The sequence below is a fragment of the Cornus florida genome, unplaced genomic scaffold, assembly GCF_030987335.1.
Source record: "Cornus florida cultivar Cherokee Brave unplaced genomic scaffold, ASM3098733v1 CherokeeBrave_3.0.0_Hap2_Chr08, whole genome shotgun sequence".
Classification (NCBI taxonomy): domain Eukaryota; kingdom Viridiplantae; phylum Streptophyta; class Magnoliopsida; order Cornales; family Cornaceae; genus Cornus; species Cornus florida.
The window spans coordinates 22,612,698-22,630,248 of NW_026775578.1; positions in this window are offsets into that span (position 1 = coordinate 22,612,698).

Consider the following 17,551-nt stretch of genomic DNA (forward strand, 5'->3'; position numbering starts at 1 on the left):
AAGTGACTACATACATACAAAATCCCATTCCTCCATCTCATCCAACAAGGAACATACGTTGGTTATATCAAGTTACAGTCCAAAAAGCGTAGTTAGAATTTAAAAGTCCATGGCTTACAACATTATATTAATTAAACTAAAATTTTACGAGTTAGTTAATATTACATTTACAAAATATTAGAGAGTTTTAATACAAAAGATAGCAAAAAAAAATAAAATAGGTCTCCGTGCTCGTCTAAAATCGTGGTGGATCGTCGTCCGCCACCTCTTTTTCATGTCCTGAAAAATGTTAGAAATAATGGGGTGAGCATAAGCTCAGTAGGAAGTGTCTAAGACACACTTCTTATATCCCCGTGAATCCATACAAGGAATAGATTAAAAGTGAAAGGGATCATGCTATAAGGAAACACACACTCTCAAATACAATAACAAGTATGTAACAAATACCACCCAATCACAAGTTTACCACAATGTCATGAAGTGCAATATGCAAACGTTACTCCCCATTCTCCGAAACATTTCCGTTTCAACTTCCAAAACCGTTAGTGTAATCCGACCCAAGGTACCTCCAAGGCGTCACGAATGGAGGGTTGACTAACTATCCACGACCACAAGGCACCTCCAAGGCGTCGCATCCGGCCTAGTTAGCTCAACCATGATCCCTTTTAGACTACACTAACACCACGGACCACTAAGCGCCTCCTAGGCGTCCGGTTTTCGCAAACTCCTTTAAAAAAATATTTTCCCCAAAATAATTTCGTTTGTTCAAAAAAAATATATATATATATATATATATATATATATATATTTTTTTTTTTTCCTTTCTCTTTCCTAATGAATGCATGAATGAGCATGTTTCGATTTATCAATTCAACCATAGGCTCTCACACATTTCATTTACATCATTATCACAATTTAATAGAAATTTCTAAACAATCATTTCTTTTATTTATTTATTGACCATAGCATCATTTTCTTTCAAAGCAATAAATAAATAAAAAATACATAATCTTAGGACATACAATATGTCAACACCAAACATGCTCAATCACCGTAATAAATCTAGTCATATATATGAATTCAAATAACACATGGAACACATTTAGCATTTTAATTAAACATACTTCAACCACAAACTAGATAATCAAAATTAGCATGCATAGAATCAAATTTAAGGGGAAAAATTCACAAAAAAACTAAGAAATTGTAGATTAGAACACCCCTACCTCAATGGAAGTGAAAACTCCCAAAATTCCCAAATCCAAGCCCAAGAACCCTAGAATTTTGAACTCCCTAGAGTGCACCAAATGATGATTGGCTCCTATCAAATTGAAGGCCTTGACGAGCTTTCCAACTTTGCTTCACAATGCTCTACCAAAATCCAGAAGTTTAAAGCTAGATCAAGCTTTGAGATTGCAAAAAGAAAAAGAAGTAGTGAGATGCCGAGAGAGGAAAGATGCAGCAGAGAAAGAGAGAGAAAACAGTTGGGTCGTGGGTCATGTAATGCCTTATACACTTTTTGTGTGTTTTAAAACATGGGTGGGGCCCACTTGCTTTATTTCTTTTTCTTTTAGCATTAAATATATATCACAACATTACATTCTTCCCAACTTTAAAAGATTTCGTCCCCGAAATCAGGCCATACCTGAGGGAGAAAACAACTTTGGATACTTGGAGCGAATCTCCTGTTCGAGCTCCCAAGTAGCCTCCTCAACTCCATGATGCTTCCAAAGAACCTTTACCAACGATATCGTCTTTTCCTCAATACCTTCTGTTGTGCGTCAAGAATCTGAACTGGTCCCTCTTCGTAGGAAACATCCTCATCAATGTCCACATCAACCCAACTCAAAATATGAGACGGATCTGGCTCATACTTCCGTAGCATCGACACATGAAAGACATTATGAACCTTGTCCATCTGTGGTGGCAATGCTAGTCTGTAGGCAACCTCTCCTACGCGGTCCAAGATCTCAAAAGGTCCAATAAATCGTGGCGACAACTTGCCACTCTTCCCGAACCTCATCAACCCCTTCCTTGGAGAAACCCGAAGAAAAACATGGTCTCCCACCTCAAAGGATAGCGGTCGTCTCCGCCTATCTGCATAACTCTTCTGTCGGCTCTGAGCTGTAAGCAATCTCTGTTTGATCAGCTTAATCTTCTCGGTAGTCTCGAGTACAATGTCGGGTCCTAAGGCGGTTGTCTCGCCCACCTCAGTCCAACAGACAGGAGACCTACAAGGTCTACCATACAACGCCTCAAATGGAGCCATCTGAATACTCGCCTGTAACTATTGTTGTAGGCAAACTCAATAAGTGGAAGGTGATCCTCCCAACTATCACCCAAGTCAAGTACACAGGCTCGAAGCATATCCTCTAAGATCTGGATGGTACGCTCCGACTGGCCGTCCGTCTGTGGATGAAATGCAGTACCAAGGTGCAACGCTGAGCCAAACGCTGTTTGAAGTCCTTCCCAGAACTTCGAGGTGAACTTAGCATCCCTATCCGACACAATAGCCACTGGAACTCCGTGCAATCTCACAATCTCTTTCACATAAAGTACACCGAGTGTCTCTGCGTCATCTGTTGCCTTAATAGGCAAGAAGTGAGCCGTCTTGGTCAATCTATCGATAATAACCCATACGGCTTCATTTCCCCTCCGTGACCTAGGAAGACCTGTCACAAAATCCATTGCAATCTCCTCCCATTTCCACTGCGCTATCGGCAACGGCTGCAATAAACCAGCTGGTCTCTGGTGCTCGGCCTTCACCTGCTGACAGGTAAGGCACTTAGCTACAAACTGTGCAACATCATTCTTCATTCCATTCCACCAATACTGACGTCTCAAATTGTGATACATTTTGGGACTACCCGGATGAACTGCAAAGCGGGAAGTATGAAACTCCCGTAAGACGTCCTCACGACAAACTGTAGGAACGACTAACAAACCCCTAAACCGTAGACCTCCATCTGCATGTAAGGTCCAATCCTTCACGATCTCGCCACTGGAGATCAAAGTGTAAATGGCATCCAAATCTGAATCCTGTCTCTGTGACTCAATCACCCATCTAACAAGAGTGGGTTGAGCCACGAGACTAAACAAGAATGCTGACTCACTGCCATCATCATCATCCAAACAATACAATCCCATTTCAGCCAAATTTTCCAGCATTTTCCATTTCTGAATGGCTAAACTAGCCAAAGTCCCACGAGATTTCTGGCTTAAAGCATCAGCTACCACATTTGCCTTGCCAGGATGATACTGCAAATCAAAGTTATAGTCTTCTAAGAATTCAACCCATCGCCTCTGTCTGTTGTTCAAGTCCTTTTGGGAGAAAAGATACTTGAGACTCTTGTGGTCCAAGAACACCTCAAATCTCTCACCATACAAATAGTGTCTCCAACACTTCAAAGCAAATACAACTGCCGCTAACTCTAAGTCATGAGTAGGGTAGTTAAGCTCGTGAGTCTTCAACTGTTGAGACCCATAAGCCACTACTCTATCATCTTGCATCAGTACACAACCCAAACCATCACGTGAGGCGTCACAATAGATCACATAACCCAAGCCACGCTCAGGTATCACCAACACCGGAGTCGTAGTCAACCTTGTTTTCAATTCTTGAAATGATGACTCACAGGCCTCATTCCATGCAAACTTGATCCCTTTCCTGGTCAATCTGGTCATAGGAGCTGCCAAACGGGAAAAATCCTTCACAAATCTCCGATAATAACCCGCTAAGCCAAGGAAACTCCGGACCTCAAAGACATTCTTGGGTTGCTCCCAACTCAAAACTGCCTCTATTTTTGAAGGATCAACTGAAACCCCACCTTCCGAGACAACATGTCCCAAAAATTTCACCTCTTGTAGCCAAAACTCACACTTTTCATACTTGGCGTACAAACGGTGCTCCCGTAGAATCTGCAACACTATACCCAAATGGACCTCGTGCTCTTCCCGAGTCCGTGAATACACAAGAATATCATCCACAAAAACTACCACAAACTAATCCAAGTAATCGTGGAAAACACGGTTCATTAAATCCATGAATGCCGCCGGCGCATTGGTTAAACCAAAAGGCATAACAAGAAACTCGTAATGTCCATACCGCGTACGAAACGCGGTCTTTGGAATATCCTCCTCTCTAACCCGTAACTGATAATAGCCTGACCTCAAGTCAATCTTCGAAAAACAACTGGCTCCCCTCAACTGATCAAATAAATCATCTATCCTTGGTAAAGGATCCTTGTTTTTGATGGTGGCATGATTCAACTTTCGGTAATCAATACACAACCTCAAAGAACCATCTTTCTTCTTAGCGAACAAGACCGGTGCACCCCACGGTGACACACTCGGTCGGATAAAGCCTTTCATTCTCAAATCATCAAGTTACTTCTTCAATTCTTCTAATTCAATTGGTGCCATACGATACGGTGCCATAGAGATTGGTGCGGTACCAGGCATCAAATCAATAGCAAATTCCACCTCTCGGTGTGGAGGCAACTCAGTCAAGTCCTCCGGAAACACATCCAGAAAATCGCGCACAACTGCTGGATAATCAACCCCATAAAACTCAACGTCATCATCGGTGAAAAGACTAGCCAAGAAGAATGTCTGCCGATCTCGACCCCTAACACCATAAAATGAATGAGTGAGAGGATCACACCGATCTCCCACAAAACAGAAACAATCCCCATCCGGGGTACACACTGAAACTCTACCCCTGAAACAATCAATGACAGCTCTGAAGGATGACAACCAGTCCATCCCAAGAATGACATCAAATCCCGTCATCTCGAGAAGGATGAGATCGAACTCAAGAACACGTCCGGCAATTGTGATGGAACAACTCCTACAAACTCTACTAAGAGCAACTGAACCCCCAATAGGCGTGCCAACATAAAGCGGTCTGTCTAACTGACTGACCTCTAAACCCAATGCCCATGCAAATGATGAAGCAATGAATGAATAAGAAGCACCTGAATCAAACAATACACGAGCCCAAGAATGGGATACAAGAAACATACCCCTAACAACTGAAGGACTGGATGGTGACTCGGCTGGAGTGAGTGCAAACACGCGACCCTGGGTCCTCTGCCCCTGGGAACTGCCTGCCTGATAGCCAGACTGCTGAGTAGGTGCACTCGAAGAAACTCCCCTACCAGGTCGAGAACTCTGGGCTGACATAGCTGGCTGAGACGGCTGAGGTGGTGGTGGTGGTCAAAACCCTGACTGAACTGTGGCAGACTGCATCTGCCTCTGCTGTGAACCTCCACCTCTGCCCAAACCACTGCCCCGCTGTGGACAATCTTTCACCCTATGGCCCTGCTGGCCACACCCGAAACATCCACCAGACGCCACCTGAATCTGAGTACACTGGGACTTGTGATGCCCTGGCTGCCCACACTTGAAACAAATCATCCGAGCTACCTGTGTCTGAGTGCATTGGGACTTGTAATGTCCCAACTGCCCACATCTGAAACAAGTAACATTCGGTCTAGAAGACCCCATGGACACTGAAGCTGTGGGTGCAGATCTAACTGGCTGTTGTCCCCCGAACCCTAACTGCTAATGCTTCTACTTCTTACTTAATTGACCTTCGGAGAAAGTACTCATACCCCTGTTGTGCTTGTAGGACTCCCTGATAGCCTTGTTGTCCTTACTCTCAGCCTCAACCACTAAAGCCTTTCGCACTACTTTTGCATACTCTGTCGGTTCTGAAGCAGCTACAATTGGCCTAATGGTAAGATCAAGGCCATCAACAAATTTCTCTATCTTTCATTTTTCATCATTAGCAATTCTCGGTGCAAACCTCAAAAGTGATGTAAACTTGTTTTCATACTCTGTAACTGTCATACTTCCTTGCTTTAACCCATCAAACTCCTTCTTTAGTTCCCTCCGCTTTGGCGCTGGAAAGTACTTCTCATAATACAACTTCTTGAATGTAGCATATGTCATAGTATCCAGATTATGGGTGTGAGAAACGGTCTTCCACCAAATCTCAGCATCGCCCACAAAATTGTAAGTCGCCAATGTGATCTTCAACTTGTCCGTTGCCAAATTCATGGCATTAATATGCTTCTCCACCCTATCCAGGAAACTGTCCGCAACAAGCGGATCTGGACCACCCTCAAACAAGGTTGGCATCAACTTCACGAACCTGGCAATGTGAGAAAGAGTATCATCTAGCTCATTTGTCTTCGGAGGTGGTGGTGGAGCCGGTGGTGGCACAAACTGTGACGATGACGCGCCTGTCGGTCGATATGCATCAAAAATAGCCTCTTGAATGGCTAACCTAATTTGATCCCTATTCATCTGAAAAGGTGGATCAACAGTCCCCCTCGCTTGTCCCCCTCTTGGTGGAACCAAATCACGCAACAAGATATCTTCCTCAACTTGCTCCTGATCCCTTTCCACGGGATTGGAGCTAGAACTTTCCCCGGGATCCTTTCGTGTTGCCATGACGCTATAAGAAAAAGGAAACAGATCAAAAATGATGACACTAAAATACGCACGAGAACGAAGTCATCACACGAATGACTTGACAAGAATGGAAACACATAAGCACCTTTCATAGTCCCAGAATACCCAATTAATGATAAACATGATCATGCTAATCATAGACAGCACCTTAACACATAAGCATATAAGCATGCCATCACGTAAACAATTAAGCAAGTAAGCAAATAACTCAACTCCACATGCAATCCTAGGTAGGCCTCTACCCGTCGTCCTAATGGTATTCGAACCATTGCTCTGATACCAAATTTGTAACGACCCAAATGGGATACCAAAATAATAATAAAAATCTATAAAAAATTTCGGCATGACCTCCGCAGAAAATGTCTCTAAACAACCTGTTGAAATACAAAAAAATAATTACAATGGCCTCCCTAGGCCTTAAATCTAACATATCCTGTCCCAACGCAATATACATATATTATATCATATCTCCAAAGTGACTACATACATACAAAATCCCATTCCTCCATCTCATCCAACAAGGAACATACGTTGGTTATATCAAGTTACAGTCCAAAAAGCGTAGTTAGAATTTAAAAGTCCATGGCTTACAACATTATACTAATTAAACTAAAATTTTACGAGTTAGTTAATATTACATTTACAAAATATTAGAGAGTTTTAATACAAAAGATAGCAAAAAAAATAAAATAGGTCTCCGTGCTCGTCTAAAATCGTGGTGGATCGTCGTCCGCCACCTCTTTTCCATGTCCTGAAAAATGTTAGAAATAATGGGGTGAGCATAAGCTCAGTAAGAAGTGTCTAAGACACACTTCTTATATCCCCGTGAATCCATACAAGGAATAGATTAAAAGTGAAAGGGATCATGGTATAAGGAAATACATACTCTCAAATACAATAACAAGTATGTAACAAATACCACCCAATCACAAGTTTACCACAATGTCATGAAGTGCAATATGCAAACGTTACTCCCCATTTTCCGAAACATTTCCGTTTCAACTTCCAAAACCGTTAGTGTAATCCGACCCAAGGCACCTCCAAGGCGTCACGAATGGAGGGTTGACTAACTATCCACGACCACAAGGCACCTCCAAGGCGTCGCATCCGGCCTAGTTAGCTCAACCATGATCCCTTCTAGACTACACTAACACCACGGACCACTAGGCGCCTCCTAGGCGTCCGGTTTTCGCAAACTCCTTTAAAAAAATATTTTCCCCAAAATAATTTCGTTTGTTCAAATATATATATATATATATATATATATATATATATATATATATATATATATAATTTTTTTTTCCTTTCTCTTTCCTAATGAATGCATGAATGTGCATGTTTCGATTTATCAATTCAACCATAGGCTCTCACACATTTCATTTACATCATTATCACAATTTAATAGAAATTTCTAAACAATCATTTCTTTTATTTATTTATTGACCATAGCATCATTTTCTTTCAAAGCAATAAATAAATAAAAAATACATAATCTTAGGACATACAATATGTCAACACCAAACATGCTCAATCACCGTAATAAATCTAGTCATATATATGAATTCAAATAACACATGGAACACATTTAGCATTTTAATTAAACATACTTCAACCACAAACTAGATAATCAAAATTAGCATGCATAGGATCAAATTTAAGGGGAAAAATTCACAAAAAAACTAAGAAATTGTAGATTAGAACACCCCTACCTCAATGGAAGTGAAAACTCCCAAAATCCCCAAATCCAAGCCCAAGAACCCTAGAATTTTGAACTCCCTAGAGTGCACCAAATGATGATTGGCTCCTATCAAATTGAAGGCCTTGACGAGCTCTCCAACTTTGCTTCACAATGCTCTACCAAAATCTAAAAGTTTAAAGCTAGATCAAACTTTGAGATTGCAAAAAGAAAAAGAAGTAGTGAGATGCCGAGAGAGGAAAGATGCAGCAGAGAAAGAGAGAGAAAACAGTTGGGTCGTGGGTCATGTAATGCCTTATACACTTTTTGTGTGTTTTAAAACATGGGTGGGGCCCACTTGCTTTATTTATTTTTCTTTTAGCATTAAATATATATATATATATATATATATCACAACATTACAAAGGCGACCAAGGTGGTTGTCTAGGGCCTCCAATTTGAAATGGCCTCAAATTTAATACCATAATGTAATATAGTAGTATATGTCTGAAATATCACAACTTCCCATAATTGAATGTAACTAGCATTTTAATCAATTAAAAGACATCCTAACCAAAATATTCATAATTAAAAAACAATACACGATCATATATCATGTAAATTTATGACAATAAATAATTTTTTTTTAAAAAAATTATGACAATAAATACGTACTTATAATATCAATTTATATATGTAATACAATTATTTGTATGATAAAAATTGTGAAAATAGAGTTAACGCGTGGCGCGGGAGCTATTAGTTGATTTTAATTATAATTAATTCCTTTAATGACCTAGATCTGATTATTAGGTCAACTTGCTTAATTTATGATTGATTAAATTTTATAATCAATTAAACATTCATAATCATAAATATAATTATTGAAAAGTAAAACAAGTTAAGTTTAGAAAGATTGCACCAGGATTCTTAGCGAGGAAACCCTAGTTGATAAAATACGTTAACTATTTGCATGGGAAAAACCTCGTGTACTGTTCAGTCCAAAGTAAACCGATCCACTATGCTTGAAACAAAGTACACTGAATTTTGACTGTTCCCCGGTTAAGGGTACCTTACCACCGTCCAACCCCATTCTGCTACTGCTAGATGGAATATCTCTTTCTTTGCTTGTGAGTCTTCTAGTGGAAATCTTGGGTTAAGTAGTCAGGGTTAAGTAGTCAGATAATGGCTTTGGCGCTCACACCCTATCGTTCTACCAAACACCAATTGCTGACAATCCTCTGGCTTTGCGACTCCCCGTCCAACAGTAACTTGACCTCAGGCTTATGCTTTATATTTGTAAAAGAGTAGCAGGTAGATTAGACAGCACTCCACGAATGCTCCAATCCTTTCAAAGTGTGATCGCTTTTACTTCTGTTCTTCAAGATCTGAACTCGATGTAGAAAAATTAAATCTTTCTTTTCATCCGGAATCTCTGAATCTTCAATATAGCTCCAATTCCGATGAGATAGAGAATAACACTAATAAATCACTCATAAATATGTGTGTGTTTTCTCATAAATAAATTTAGAACAATCAGATTTGATTTTCTGAATTTTCTCTCTCTAAAAGGTTTTCTCAAAATATAGAATTGATTTTCCCTAAAGCCATGAATAAACCTAAATGATTACTAAGGTTTATAGAGAGTTTAGAATGTCCTAATCCTTTCTAAAAATATGTGCATAGGACTTAGAAGGAAGTTGGGATCAAAAAGGAAACAATTAGAAGAAGAAACTGAAACTTCTACTGCTGCCAGGACTTCTAGAACAGGTTCCTAAATCTTGGTACCGGTTCAAGAAGGTCAGAAGCCTTTCCGACGTACTTTTGGTACCCGTTCCCAACTGTGGTACCGGTTCCACATTGGCAGTGTGGAATTCTTCTTCAACCCATGTTTGGCTACCAGTTCAAGGATCTTGCTATCGGTTCCCAAGAGGCAGATTTGAAATCTCTATTTCCTTCAACCTTCTAAGCTCCCTAAAGTATTCTCACTCACTTACACATCTTCCTAAAGCATTGTTCTCATCATCCCGGAGTGTAGTATACCATGAACACTTGAACTTCTTTTAATCCACATCCGATCTTCAATCTTTGAAATTTGAACCAAAAAATTACAATTCGATCTGACTTGTTTTAACAACGAAATTAGCCAATTATAAAATTTATATCTCACAATTTCCTCGTTTGGCAATTTCGTGACAAAACCCTAAAAACAATTCAGCAATCTACCCAAACAGGAAAGTAAATTAAAATAATTGTTAAAGGAAATAAAACTGCGAAAATTTTTTGAACCGCATGAAGCTTCAACACTTGTAGTAACCTGTAATCTGCACATTAGTTCAAACATAACTACTCGTGAAGCTTAATCAAGAAAATAAACACCAGCATAAAATAGCCATGCTAATAATGCCTGAATATCAATGTAATGTAATGTAATGAACAATGGTTCTCCCCCTTGATGAGCGCTGAAAAGTGCATATTTAAACCCCTTAAGCTTAGGTATTCTAGAACCTTTATCTATCTTATTTTACCATTTTGTATTGATTTCTTGTTATTTCCATTTTCAGGTACTTATCCCTAAAATAATCTAACTTAGCCAAATAAGAGCAAAAATGAAGCAATTCTGAGATGAATCAAAGAAAGGAGCAAAGTAGAGCAAAGGAAGAAAAGGGTGAATTTCAGCAACTTCGATCGATCTCAAGAAAAATTCGATCGATCCAACTTCCATCGATCTTAGCACTTCAAGATAGATCCAGGCAATGATGCCATTTTCAGAGATCTCAAAAGTTCGATCGATCCAACTTACTTTTCTGATCGATCAAACATTTTTGTCCTTATTCAAATGATTGATCTTATCCAGATGTACCACCCTACTTACCACTTTTGTCCTTTTCCCAAAAATATCTCCAAAATATCTCAGATTTGTCTTTATCTAAAAGAGCACCATAAGTTGGATCGATCTCAGCCTAAGTTCGATAGATCTCAGCCATGTTCGATCGATCCAAGTCCAAGGTTCAACTTCCTCTAGTGCGAAAAGATTAAATTTCCAGTGCATGAAAGTTGTCCTTTATCTAATGTTTGGGGAATATTTATTGTATGACCCCAGCTCATTTTGTGTGTTATTTTAACCTACCTATATAAGGATAAAGATTACTTTTTGAGAAAAAAGGGAATAAGAGAATAGAAAATTCATCTAGAGGGAATTCTTAGTGAGAAAGCAAAGGAAGAGGAGGGTAGAGACACCATTGGAGGTTCTTCATCAACCAAGGAGCAGATTTCTTCTATGGAGCTTGCCCTTGAGGGTTGGAGGAGCACTACCATGAGTGGCTAGACATCCTCTTGGGGCTAGAGTTAGCCCTAAGCATGCTTTTTACATCTTGATTTTGTGTATTATTGAGGGATTTGTGTTGTAATACATGTTTTGACATCTTGATATATATATAGATCTTGTTTATTTAATGATTTATATGGTTTAATACTTCTAATTGATCATTTCATTCTATCCATATGTCTATGTATGTTAGAATTGATGTTCATGTATTTGTCTCTAGATTTTGTGTTATTGATGCATGTCTATGTGTATTGATGTTATAGATCTAGAGATTGTTAAAACATAAGTGCTTATTGGAATGCTCTTGTCATTTGCTTGATGGTTCATACTTATTTCTTGATGGATTGTGCATCTTCCTTAGTTTAATTTCATGCTAGTAGCTTAATTGTAGTGTAGTTGTTAGATGGGAGGACAATCCATGCTTGTTGTTTGATGTTCCATGCTTTTGAATGCAAGTAGCATATGTCTCTATCCTTGTGGTATGTTTGAATTGTGAGCTTAATGAAAGGATTAATGACTTACTTTGATATATTGTGCTTTTCACCATGTTGCTTAGACAATGTATACTTAATTGATCATCCTTGCTAATTGAATCAACCAAACACACACACACAAATGTTGCAACACATGTTTCCCTCATTAATCACTTGTTAAGGGTGTAGAAAAGTTATGTTTAGTGGTGATCTCTAAACCCCAAGACCTCTCTATCTCTTACTTACTCTCTATTGCATTCTATTGTTTTTACTTTGAGTTTAAATTACTCTCTAGATTAAAACAACCAACCAACTCTTGTTTGATCATTCGACCTACTAGCCCTAATCTTGGTTTCATAACAAAATATGACATCAATCCTTTGGGACTATCCCTACTTGCCCTTGCTATATTTTTAGTGAAAGGTGGTAGTGGCTTCTATAAATGTAAAACTTGGCCCCGCCTAAATCGCACACTCTTAAGCTTATGGTAGCGCGACGACCATATTTTTTTGGCTCCGTTGCCGGGGATTGATTGATTGATTGGCAACGTCATATTTGTGAAGTCAATTAGGATTAGTACTCTTTTGATCATGTCTTTACTTTGTTTTTATTTTCTTTTGTGTTACTTATTGTATTTGTTCTTGTTTGACTAGGTACATTAAGCTAGGAGCAAGCAAAGGATATTCCAAGCAAAGGAGCTAAGCAAGCAAAGAAAAAAAAATGCTAAAATCATAAATAAAAAAAATTACTAAGCTAAGCTATAAATTTGGAGTTGAAGTGCTAAAAGACCTTTGTGAGCTTTTTCTTACTTAAACCCTTAGTTAAATCGTCGGCCCACGTGGAGACTTGTATTTCAATTCTTAGATAAATCGTGAGCCCACGTGGAGGCATTTTATTTTTCTTTGCATTAGTGTTCAAAACATGGGAGTATGGGAACATTGTTTGTGGAGGAAGCTTATTGATTATTGATTTGTTGTAAAGGTGAAATGTTTGTCGTTATTGCTTGTTGTGTTGCATTGTGCATGCATGGTCGTAGATCATTGAGACCCACTCTTGTTCCTTTAAATTTTCATCTTGAATCCATTGTTCGAAACCCTAGGGGAAGAGATAGTTCTAGTTAATCCATTTCATCAATGGAAGTTAACAATGAGGACCATGTGGAGGACCTTGGTCACATAGACCAACAAGGTATCCTCCATCCCAATGTGCATCATGATAACATGTAAGTTCCATTAGGTATGCCAAGGCCATTTGTTCATCCACCACAATAACAAGGCCAAGTTCCATTGGGAATGCCAAGGCCAATCTATGCTCCACCACCTCCCATTATTTAAGGCAACCAAGGTGCCCACGTTGCACCTCCAATTGCTAATCCACCTCTTGCTTTAAAAGATCACTATGTGCCTAATGAATATAATACACCCACATGCATTCAATTGCCACCATTTAGATCACATCACTATGAGATCAAACCACAAACCATTCAAATGCTTCCTAACTATCATGGACTTCCAAGTGAAGAACCTTACAAGCATTTGGATGAGTTTCTTGAAGTATGTTCCACCGTGAAATACACAGACATGCCGGAAAAAGTCTTAAGGCTTAAACTTTTTCTATTCACCCTTAAAGACAAGGCAAAATATTGGTTCAACAATCTTAGACTTTTTTAATAACTTCTTGGGCGAAAATGCAACAAGAGTTCTTGAAGAAGTACTATCTGGTTTCTAAGACCAATGCCATGAGAACCTCAATTCGAGAATTTTCATATGGGGATAGGGAAACATTTCATGAGTTATGGGAACGCTTTAATGAATTGCTTAGGAAATATCGACATCATGACATGCCTAAATGGCAATTAGTTCAATACTTCTTTGAGAGCTTATCGGATAATTACAAGGGCATAGTTGATGCTTCCATGGGTGGCTCTTACATTGATAGGCATGAGGATGACGTGTGGCGTCTTTATGAGAGCATGAGTGAAAATTATTTGCATCGTACTTTATCTTCGAAGAATGGTAGAAATTCTAGTGGTAGGAAGAGTATTGGCTTACATCAAGTTAACCACTCTAATGAAATTGCCGCCGAAATGAAATCGTTATCTCAAAGGTTTGATCAATTTTTGATCAACCAAAACTCGGCGAATCAAATATCTTCCTTCCCTAACCATTCTCATCATGCATCTAATGAGACATGTATGACTTGTTCAAGTGTTTTACATTCTACTTCCAATTGTCCCCATGGACATGTGCAAAGTGAGCATCATGAACAAGCAAATGCTATTTTTACTAATCAGGGGAACAATCCTTATGGCAATCACTACAATCCTAGTTAGAGGAATCACCCGAATTTCTCTTGAAAAAACCAAAGGGAGGGCTCAAACCCTTCCCAAGGCGGTTTTCAAGGGAAATACATTCCACTTCCAATACAAAGCCAAGGTTCCCAAGGTTTTAGATCATCATATCAATCATAAGGAAACCAATTTTCAAATTCTCATTTTCTTAATCAACCATCGTATTCCCAAGGAAATGTTAGAAGTCCTGCTTTTGAAGAAAAAGTTTTAACCGCTTTGGGCACTTTAGAGGCCAACACACAATTACTTCATTCTCACTCTCAATCTATTGCTAAGCTAGAAACCCAAGTAGGGCAAATAGATAGTACTTTAAATGCAAGATAGAAGGGAAAAATGCCTATGAATGCCCCACCAAAGCAACAATGTGTTATGGAAACCTATTCCTTATCCGAAGGGCACACAATAGAGCATCTCAATGCGGTGACTACCTTGAGAAGTGGTAGGATTGTGGACAACCAAATGAGTATGTCCAATGAAGAGAGTGACACTTCCTTCAAATTGTTCCTTCAAATTGTTAAATCCTTTAAGGATTTTGAAAAGGGGACACTTTGTTTAATGTTGCTTACTTAGGAAAAATTATGTTCCTCTTTGTTAATTCTTGAACTTCATTACGGATAATGTTCATGGAATTACATTATGATTCATATATGAAAGGTTGTTACTTCACTTATTTTTTATCTCATATGGATTCATTGAATTGAATGTAATCATAAGCATGTCTATTTTTTTTTGAATTGACATTTGCACTAGAATGCTAAAGACATTTAAATTGACAATTTAGTTTGAAGCATGTTGATTAAAGGTAGTGTCACATTTGTGCTTAATATTGAATTGTGTTCCAAAAGAAACCTTGATAATGTGTTCTAACTCATGAGGACCCTAAAAGAATTGGGTACCAAGAATGCCACTTGAGTATGTTTTATAGGTTTAAAATCCTTTCACTCAAGGACAAGTGGGTTCTCAAGTTGGTGCATAGAGCACAAAAGGAATGTCATGCCAATAATTCTTCTCACTCACAAAATGGAAAGGATGCATCACATTGAGAAACAACTTCCAAGCTAATGAAGTTAGTACCATGGGTAAATAATTCATTTCTCATCAATATGCTTTTATATGAAGAATTCAATCATAAAATTCTAAGCATGATGCTCTTGATATGCTACTTGTTCCTAATAGATGTAAAAATGTTTATGTTTTTGATATTTTGCATAAAAGTAGTTTGTTTTGGCATATGAGTTATGAACATGCTAACATGAAATGATTCCCTATCTCTTAAATGATCTTTAGATTAACTATGCCCAATCATTGTGAAAGATCTATTGGAAGATATGCCACCATCAATGTTATTTTATGTGAACCTTATCAAATGTATTAAAGTAGCAATGTATAAAAAGTCATCTATATGCTTTTGTGATCTTAAATGTTTTATCTATACTTAATTATGTTATTTCCATGCATATAGAAAATGAGGTTGTTCATCTTGAAAAGGTTTAGATGGACTTAAGGTAATGAAAAATCAAATAAGTCCTCACTTGAATACCTAAATGAACAAATCTCATTGGAAGAGCCATCTAATTAAAATGAAGAATAAGAATTTATATTGCCTTCCTAAGAGTTGAGGTGTTTACCACCATCTAAGTGATCATTCATTGGAGAACATTCTATATGTGCTAGATAAAAGAACTAATTCTCTTTTATAGTTGTAAACTTTTATCTATGTGTCTTTTCATTCACATCATGATAGTTAACATGTGTCATCATTGGCAACTAGGTTAGAATATCTCTCCAAGTCTTCAACCTTGAAGACTGAATTAAATGAATGACTTTGTGCACATGTGATTTTGATTAAAGGAACAAAAATGCTACATGTTTTTGCATGAAATGATTTTTATCACATGCATTTTTAAGTGACTTTAAATTCAAAGGTCTCCAAAAATAAACCACCCGGATTTAAATTGCATATATTTTAAACTACATGTTTAAAATGATCTATGGCCTATGTGGTTAAAAATAAGCTCCTAGAGCTCTATTCAAAAGGCTTAGTGGTTATCTCATGGATGATGGGTTTTGACCAAAGTTGATACATATGTATTTTCAAAACCATTGAGGATATTATGTTGATTAAACTTGTAAGAATTATATTATTTTTGAATCAACATTCATGTTTTGTGCCAAGAAGTTTACCTCTAACATACAAAATGAATTAAAATTAGCATGGTGAGTAAACTTGATTTCTTCTAAGAATTGAATCTCCTTTAGTGTCAAGAAAATTAAATTTCTTATCTTTATTTGACACTTTAATCTCGGGAATATGTCATTCAAAGAACACTTTATTCTAGCTTAGATGACTAATGTGATATTGCAAGTGTTATTTTATTTTATGTATCTATTTATAGCACTTTAGAACTTCATGTGATGTTTTTACATCACTTCTTAAAGAATGCATCAAAAAGAGATAGTTAGCTCATCCACATGGAAATTCATGTAGCCTATCTCTCACCACATCTCTTAAAGAAGTTATTTTGGTATCAAGACCTCATTTTTGATAATTTTTGCCATACTTGCTCCTATGTGTTATAATTACATCTCTTTATTGGCTTATATACTTTTGGGAAACCCATGATCTTCAAATAATACATCTTATCATTTCCATTAATGAATTAAGGGTTTTTAAGTATGACTTGTTTCATGATATATCTTAAGCATACTTTACCTATCATTGCTTCATTGTTCAATTAGTTACATAATCATTGAATAATATATGATGTAAATGGAAGCATATTGATAGGGGGAGATTATTAGTAATATCTTGTGAAGGAATATCGCATGATTTGCGTAGCTTAATTGAGTTATCTTGTATATTGTCAAAATATGCCTTAAAATGACTTTTTAGTCATTATATTCCATTCTTATGAGCTTTCATAACTTTGAAAATTTTTCCCTCTTTATTGAATACATCAAATGAGAAAAATATATTAGGATTGAAGCACACTTAACTTCTTACATTTGCCTCTACAAAGGTTTTTGCCTTTTGGCTTACTCTAATCCTTGCTTCATTTTTTTTGTTACGAACTATTATGTATACTTTTGTATACTTTTGCTTAATTGAGTATATATTTCATCTTGGGTTTATGTTTTATGTATACTTTTATATATGCCATGAACCTTAATGATGTATTGAACTTATGCTTTCATTGCTTCATTATACTAAATGTTAAATGCTTAATGAAGTTGTTTAGGCCTCC